The sequence below is a fragment of the Cebus imitator genome, unplaced genomic scaffold, assembly GCF_001604975.1.
Source record: "Cebus imitator isolate Cc_AM_T3 unplaced genomic scaffold, Cebus_imitator-1.0 Scaffold338, whole genome shotgun sequence".
Taxonomy (NCBI): Eukaryota; Metazoa; Chordata; class Mammalia; order Primates; family Cebidae; genus Cebus; species Cebus imitator.
In genome coordinates this window covers 1,312,294-1,319,772 of record NW_016107653.1, presented here as the reverse complement: position 1 = coordinate 1,319,772, position 7,479 = coordinate 1,312,294, and the positions used below count along the sequence as shown (strand labels likewise).

Sequence of the window (7,479 nt, the reverse complement as noted above, 5' to 3'; positions counted from 1 at the left end):
TGCCCAGCCTCCAGGACGCCACCCACTGGGCTCCCTCCCACTCCTGCTGGGCCTCCAGGATGCCACCCACTGGGCTCCCTCCCACTCCTGCCCAGTCTCCAGGATGCCACCCACTGGGCTCCCTCCCACTACTGCTGGGCCTCCAGGACGCCACCCACCGGGCTTCCCACCTCCTCCCAGGCTGCTGCCTCTGCCTGCCCCATGCCGCTGCCCTCTCACCCACAGCCCATCTCCTGAGGTTTCTCTATCCTCACTGAGGGCTCCTCAGGGTGAGCAGGACCCCCCATGCAGCAGCTGGCTCGAGGGAGAACCTGACACCCTACCCACCCCACACAGAGAGGGTCCTTCCTTGGCTCTGAGCACGTGGCCCGGCATTCCCAGCTCAGCCCTCACCTCGTGCTGTGCCCGTTTACACTGCAGCTTCACAGGCTTCCAGGTGTGGGGGTCCGGGGGCCTGAGCCACCGCAGGCTGAGCCTGGGCTCCCTGCCTCCTGGCACAGGGGCAGCCTCCCCCAGGGCCTCTCACTCAGCGGCTGGAGATGGGGGCCAGCCTTCTCAACGCCAGAGACCTCCCTGGGAGAGGCTGGCGACTCACAGCCCCCACCCCACCACTTACACACACACACACGCACGCACGCACGCACACACACGCACTCGTCTCTCTGTCTCTCTCTCTGTGTCTCTCTGTCTCTCCCCCTGCCCACCTGGGCTCCAGCGCTGCACCTCGGGGTGGCTCGCCCACCTGGCTGGACCCGAAATCCACCGTTGGCCACAGCCTTGCTGTGGCGTGTGTGAACTGGAGCTCTTGCGGCTCACGGCTCAGCTGACAAGTTTCCATTACGGTGACACAGAGCAGTGGCCTCAGCGGCCCCGAGGGCCCTGACCGACTTGCTGCTCTCGGGACAGCTGGGTCCGTGGGGAGCCTGTCACCCACGGGCTTGGTGGCGCAGGTGGAGTTGGGCCTCCTCACTCTCCCGGGCGCCTCGGTAGTTTGGCTGCAGGCCTAACCCGCTGACCCTGGGCTGCAGAAGAGGACGGGGACCGTGGACCCCACCTTGCTGGCCTTTCCTCTGCAGGGCAGAGGCAGAGCACGGCCAGGCGGGGCGTCTGGGCTCCTGGGAAAAGCCTTGGCTCCCAGCCCAGCACTCACCATGGAACCACGCTGGCAGCTGCCCACATGACACTCATTCCCAACTTAAGTAACGGAATTTGTGCGGAGGCGCCTGGCTGTGCTGACTGCCCACCGACCTTGCTCAAGTGCCCGCAGGCCCCACCCGGAAGGAGCAGGAGCAGGAGCAGCCTGGTGGCCCCTGAGGCCCCCTTCTGTGCCTAGGTGGCTGGCCCTCACACCCAAGATGCAGTTTGGGCTCCGGGTGGCAGCAGTGCCGGGTGACGGCTGCTCGTCTGCTGGGTGCAGGAGCACCATAGGCCTCGAGAGCCCCAGACAGACGTGGCAGGGCACCCCCAGGCCCTCCCTCCCATACGTGGAATGGGGTTGTTGGCCAGCTGTCCAGGGCACTGCAAAGCTCAGTAGGTGCCCAAGAAATGGTGTCCTGTGCTGGGTGGGGGTCCCATGGCCACACAAGTCGGGACAGGGATTCCTTCTGACTCGGCTCAGAAAAGAGCCTGTTCTCAGGGATTCCCAAATGCTGAGAACCAGGTTCCAGTCCCCGGAGTCACGAATCCATTCCTGCTGCGCTGGCCTGCGTAGACCTGCCCTCTCAGGATGCCCCCACCAGGGCCCTGGGGGGAAGGCGGGCTGGGCTCATGCCCAACACGGCTCCCTGCATTTCGCTGAGAGTGAGGCCCCTCCTCCCTCTGCCCAGGCTGTGTCACCCGTCGGGTGCCCTGGGAGGCTTTTGTATGGCCAGAGACCCTCGCCCCAGCTGCTGGGTTTAAATCGGCTGGGATCCCTGCTTCCCCCAGAGGCGGCCCGGCCTCAGACAGTGTGGACACAGGACCAGCCTGGGACTATCTCTGTTTTAGGGAAACCGTCAGTCCCAGGAGAAGAGGGAAGGGTGGCCACCCCGAGCTTGTCCAGGCCACTCAGGGTCATCAGCGTGTGCTCTGCCTAGCCTCTGCCCACACCTGCTGCCCACAGGGGGCATGGTCCGCACCTGCGCCTGCCCTTGGCAATCTCTGCTGTGGCAGCTTCACACCCAGGCAGGTAGTCAGCCCCTCTGCCTGGGGCTGGAACTCACCTGGCTCTTCCCTGGCTCCCTGAGGGATGGAAACAGGCTCTTCGGGGCCTCTTTGCAGGGCACGGTCCAGTGAGGTCCTGGCCCCTCCCGGCCGGTAGTGCCCACCCCCCAGGCCCTTGAGAGCTGAGCCTTAGACAGGACTGCAGGGCACTCAGGTGGACGGGCCAGGCCTGCCCAGGCCTCCTGCGAGGGCTCTGGTCTGGAGGTGCCACCGCCCGCCTGTGCGGCTGGGTGTGTTGTGGCCTTCGTCTGTCTCCAGCCCTCGCTGCTGATCGCAAAGCTGGGCCAGCTGGCAGTGGCGGTGCTATAATTACCTCTCCCCTTTGGCAGAAATAGCAGCGACCCCGAGGACAGGCCGCTGGCCTCAGAACAGAAGGGGTGGCTGTTTCCCAGGCCCCCAGTGGACAACAGACCAGGACTTCAGATAACACCAGAGTTTCATGCCGTTCCCCGCCCTCCTGGCTCAAATGTGTCCCCTCCCAGGCCGGTTCCAGAGCTGCGCAGCTCTTAGAGAAACCTGTGGATTGGAATTGGGGCAGAGAAGCTGGGAGGGTGCTGCGACCGCGGGAGGGGAGGTGATCAGAGTCCAGCCTCCAATAAGACCCTGACCCAGCAGGGGGCCTCCGCGGTGGAGAGAGTGTCCGCTCTGCCCCGGCCCCTGTGCCCCTGTGAGTCCTGAATTGGGGTTGCCAGAGGGAGAGGCAAAGAATGGGTCCCATGCTGCTGTTTTGGGGCCCACCGGCCGAGCGTCAGAATTGCCCTGGCAGGAGGGGGCAATGTCTGGGTCAGTGCGGATGGCAGGGGTGAGGGGCTAGCCTTTCTCGGGGTCTGTCCTGGGCTGGGTGTCCACCCACCCTGCCTGGCAGTTGCTGAGTCTGCCCCTCATTTGTAGATGAAAGTGCAGCTCAGAGCGGTGAGGCAGCCTGCCCAGAGTCACACCGCTCAGGGGTGGTGTCCCGGCTCAGGCTTGGCAGCCTGTCCTTGCCATCCCCCGATCTGCTGGTGCACGTAAAGGCAGGTCTGAGAGGCTGGTGAGGGCACCACCACATGTGGGCAGACCTCTGCCTGGTTTGTGGGGCTTTGAACCATTTGAGGGAGCTGCACTGAGGAAGGCTGATGGGTCCTGCTGGCAACCTGGCTTCCTAGGAAGAATTGAGGTCCTGGACCCAGACAAGACCCCTCTCCCGCCCGTGCCCGATTTGCGCATCTATTCTCGGCTTCCTGGGACTGGAGCTGTCCCTCCAGAATTTCAAAGGTTGGGGGGCTCTAGGGCAGTTCCTTCCTGACCCTTCTCATTGGCAGAGGAGAGGGGATGGCCAGCCCACACACCTTGGGAACCGCCCACTCTGGAAAGGCTATGTGGGCTGCCCCTGTGGACATTCCCTCTGGGTAATTTACCAGCGAGCTGATGGCTCCACTTGGGGCTCAGGTCCCAGCAGGGCTGTATTTCTGGCCTCATCTGATAAGGCTGGGCTGCACCCTCCTCCCCTCGTCCATTGCGCCTCACTGCAGCCTGGGCTCTGCAGGGCGAGATAAGGCCGGCCCAGGGGAGTGCTGAGCTGCCAGGTCCGCAGAGGGTCCCCGGTGCCTGTGCTGGGCAGGGCCAGCTGGCAGGTGGGCCCATGTGCCCACGGGCAGTGACACCAATGACACGGTGCCCAAGTTTGCACCCACCCTGTCACTGTTCAGCTGGGTGACCTCTGCCACACCCTCATCTCTCCCTGTGAGCTGGGATTGAAGGATGTCCCACCCTCCCCAGATCTTTCTGGCGCACGCACCCTGAGCAGGGCCCTGGGGACACAGCGACTGATGCCAGTTGGCATTCAACCGGAGGGCAGAGCATGCCCAGTGGCCGGGCGCTCCTGAGTGCTGGAGAAGTCCAGTGAGCTGGCCAGGCTGGGCTGTTTTCCCTGGGGTGGTCCTGGAAGGTGGCTGGGGTGGGGCGGGGTGGTACGTGGAGCGGAGGCTGCAGGGGCTGGTCAGCGTGGCTACTCTGCTCATGGCCACGTGGTGCTGGCCCAGGCTCCCAGCTTTCCCTGGACGCGGTCTGGCTGGAATGGGGAGAGCCCCGAAGGGCCTCAGCACGGCCCCATGCACGGCAGCAGGCAGGGTCAGGGTTTGGGCTGTGGGGTGTGGAGGCCCCAGGCTGATCTGGGCCAGGGGGGAAAGGGCCGGTGGGTCTGGGAGATGGGGGTGGGGTTCAGACCTGGTTGAAACAGAAGGAGTCTGGGCACAAGAGAGGCCACTGTTGGCCCAGGGGGTGGGGTTGGCCGTGGCCTTGTGTGCAGAAGCCTGGAGGCCAGCCCTTCCCCTGCCTGGCAGACAGCCCGGGGTAAATTCCTGCAGGCTGGGCTGACTGTAGCACCAGGGCTTGTGATGGAAACTGGTCCAAAGGTTCTCCAGGCGTCTCTGGGGCTCAGGGCTGCACCCCCTGCCCGCCGAGGCCGTCCTGAGCCCCAGCCCCTCCCGCAGCAGTGGGAACGTGCCTTCGGGAGGCTGTCTCTGTAGCGGGTGGTCCGCTGCTTCGTGACCATGGGAAACCTCCCGAGCGGGCTTGGTGGAGCGTCTCCCGCTGGGTGGGGATGTGGGCGTTGGGGTCATGAGAGGCCTCACAAGTCTCGACCATGGTAAGAGGGCCATGGAGAGAGGGACTGGGGATGGCAGCGGGCGCACAGCGTGGGGGTGGCAGGGGAGTCCAGGGCGGGGCGAGGCCGCCGGAGCAGGCCTTGGCCACTGGTACACTCAGTGCCAGTGATAGGGCAGGAGGGACAAGGAGTCAGGTCCCTGCAGGGCCTGCCATGTGGTGGTCACAGGTGGGCTCGGCCCGAGTACCCTGGGGGTTGATGGGAGTGAAGCGGGAGGGTGGGCCTAGGAGAGGAGGAGAGGGAATGGGGGAATGAGGAGGGTGTGGGTTTGGGGTTGCAGGGCTGACGCATGCTCGGAGTGACAGCCGGGACCTGGACCGGGGCTCCACAGGCACAGGCTGCTCTGCACAGAGGCTGGTGGGGAGAATTCCCTCCAGGCAGAGCTCTCCATGGAAGGAACAGCCGACAGTGAGGTAGTGAGTTCCCCGTCACTGGAGGCAAGCAAAGGAGGATTTTTGCCTTAGGGGACTCTTCAGGGTCCCACAGACCTCAGGTGGGGAGGGAGGTGGGAGGCCAGGGAGCAGACTCTGGGCGTGTGGGGGTGCCCTGTGACGCCCTGGCCCCCATGTCTGCTCCCTGGCCCTGATGTGGCTGCTGGAGAGGCGCTGCCCTTCCAGCTTGCGGATGCAGTTAGCTCCCGCCCCAGGTCACAGCCGGAGTGGGAGGCCAAGGCCCCTTCCGTGGAGCCTGCAGCTCGTCATTCTCAGGCTGAGGCAGGGCCCTTAGAAGGGGCCATGTATGGTCACCTTGTCCCCGAGTCAGAGCCCTCATTGAGAATACAGGACGCCTGGGTGCCGTCCCCAGCCCCGAGTGTGGTGGAGCCCTGGGTGACGGCCACACTGGTCTCCGCCAGTGAGAACCACAGAACGCTGGAGCCCTCGCTGCTCCCCGAAGCCGAGATAATGGGGACCTCTGGGCCGCGCGGGACACTAACCAAAGCCGCCCCTTCCCTTCTCAATTATCCATGACCTCCAAGAGACTGTGAAAGTCCTCTGCTGTCACAGGAGCCGTCATTACAGTGATACATTTTATTTATAAAGTCGGTCCCTCTCTGAAAGCCAGCTGCCTGGGGGCTGAACAGACGCCGAACCCTGCCAGTCACAGTTCGCTTATGCAGCAGCATCTTGGGGGTTAGCCGGAGAGGCAGGAGATCCTTCCACCACCCCCCGACCTGTGGAGGGTTTTGGGCTCAGAGGGGAGCCCGTGTGGGGGTCTGTTTGGGCTTCAGGGGGGCAATTGGGCCCCAGGGTCAGATGGTCAGCCCGGGTTCCCACTGCGGGTGTCATCCTTGGCCTCTGGGCCTGAAGACACACCACAGGGACCCGCCGCGGCTGAGCGTCACACACAGCCTCATTCTCACACTGGAAGTGTGCGCGCTCTGTGACGCAGGCATGTCACACACCTGTGGACATGTGCCCCGAACTGTGCGGGCCATGCTGTCAGTCTGCAAAGGTGCTGTGTGCTGTAAAATAAAAAGAAAACCCCAAGCCCCACCACCAACTGAACAGGCCACCTCTTGGCCAAAGGGACTCCAGAGAAACCTGAAAACGGAGTTCGCAGTCAGGATGGACGGAGGGCAGACGCACCTCACCCACTCCCCCGCTTCCCTGTGGGGATTCAGGCAGGACTGACCAGCACCGTGACCCTAAGACACAAACTCTAAACAGGACCGAAGGCCCCGCCAGACCAGGGTCAAGTCCCGCACCCCACAGGCTGCTGTGACCTGGTGTATCGGTGAAAAGACTCTTAATCTTAACTTAGAACATTCCTTTCTGATGACTCCAAATTTATAGACAAAGCTTTACTTCTTTAACGAATTGCAAATTAAAGCACGTCTGGCCCCACTGATGACCTGTCAGCTCCGGCTTCAAGACACCGTGCCTTTCTGGGCTAAACAGACGTAGAAACTCCTTGAGTTCTGACTGTCTCAGGGCCACCCACTCAGGGCTTCCTGGGTGAGTGCGCAGCTTCCTGGGTGAGTGCGCGGCTTCCTGGGTGAGTGCGCGGCTTCCTGGGTGACTGCGCGGCTTCCTGGGTGAGTGTGTGGCTTCCTGGGTGAGTGTGCGGCTTCCTGGGTGACTGCGCGGCTTCCTGGGTGAGTGTGCGTCTTCCTGGGCTGCGACCACTCATGTTGGCTCAGAATAAAGCTCTGTAAAGTATTCTGCAGAGTTGGGGCTTTCTGTTAGCCACGCGCTCCCTGCACTCCACGTGCGCGCGGGGCCAGGATGTGTTAGCTCCTCATGCGGCTTAGCTCCCCTTCCCGCCTCCCCGACCGGGCCTTGAGCCCTGGGCCTGGCCTCATTGGCCGATGAGGACAGGGACTCTGGAAGGGAAAGTCCCTTGCAGGCCGTGAGGCAGCAGCTCACGGCGGGGGCTCAGAGCCAGGGCACTGGGTGCCGCACATGGTCATGAGTCCCCTGCATGCGGCTGCTGGGCCCCGAGGCGCAAGACACTGGGAAGAGCTTGGCCCTCAGAGTCGGGGGTGGAGGGAGGCCCCACCTCACCCTGTCCTGGCCCTGAGACCTTGGGCAGTCAGTGTCCGGCCGAGAGCCGCTGCCTCCAGCCCCAGTGGATCCTCTCCTGGAAGGGCTGTTGCAGGTTCTGAGGGGCGCTGCGTGCCCCCCTGTGAAAGC

At 63.8% G+C, this 7,479-nt stretch overlaps 1 protein-coding gene across 3 annotated transcripts in view; it reads right to left on the bottom strand.

Moving 5' to 3' along the window:
- CUNH14orf180 (chromosome unknown C14orf180 homolog) overlaps nucleotides 1-2,902 on the bottom strand; it is a 16,375-nt gene extending 13,473 nt beyond the window's left edge. The window contains exon 1 of one of the 3 annotated variants that reach the window (XM_037730247.1): nucleotides 2,202-2,902. The gene's annotated coding sequence lies outside the window, so the exon portion shown is untranslated. The remainder of the gene's footprint in view (nucleotides 1-2,201) is intronic. The other 2 variants (XM_017505389.2, XM_017505390.2) reach the window with 2 other exon arrangements.
- Between the last annotated feature and the right edge of the window lie 4,577 nt (nucleotides 2,903-7,479).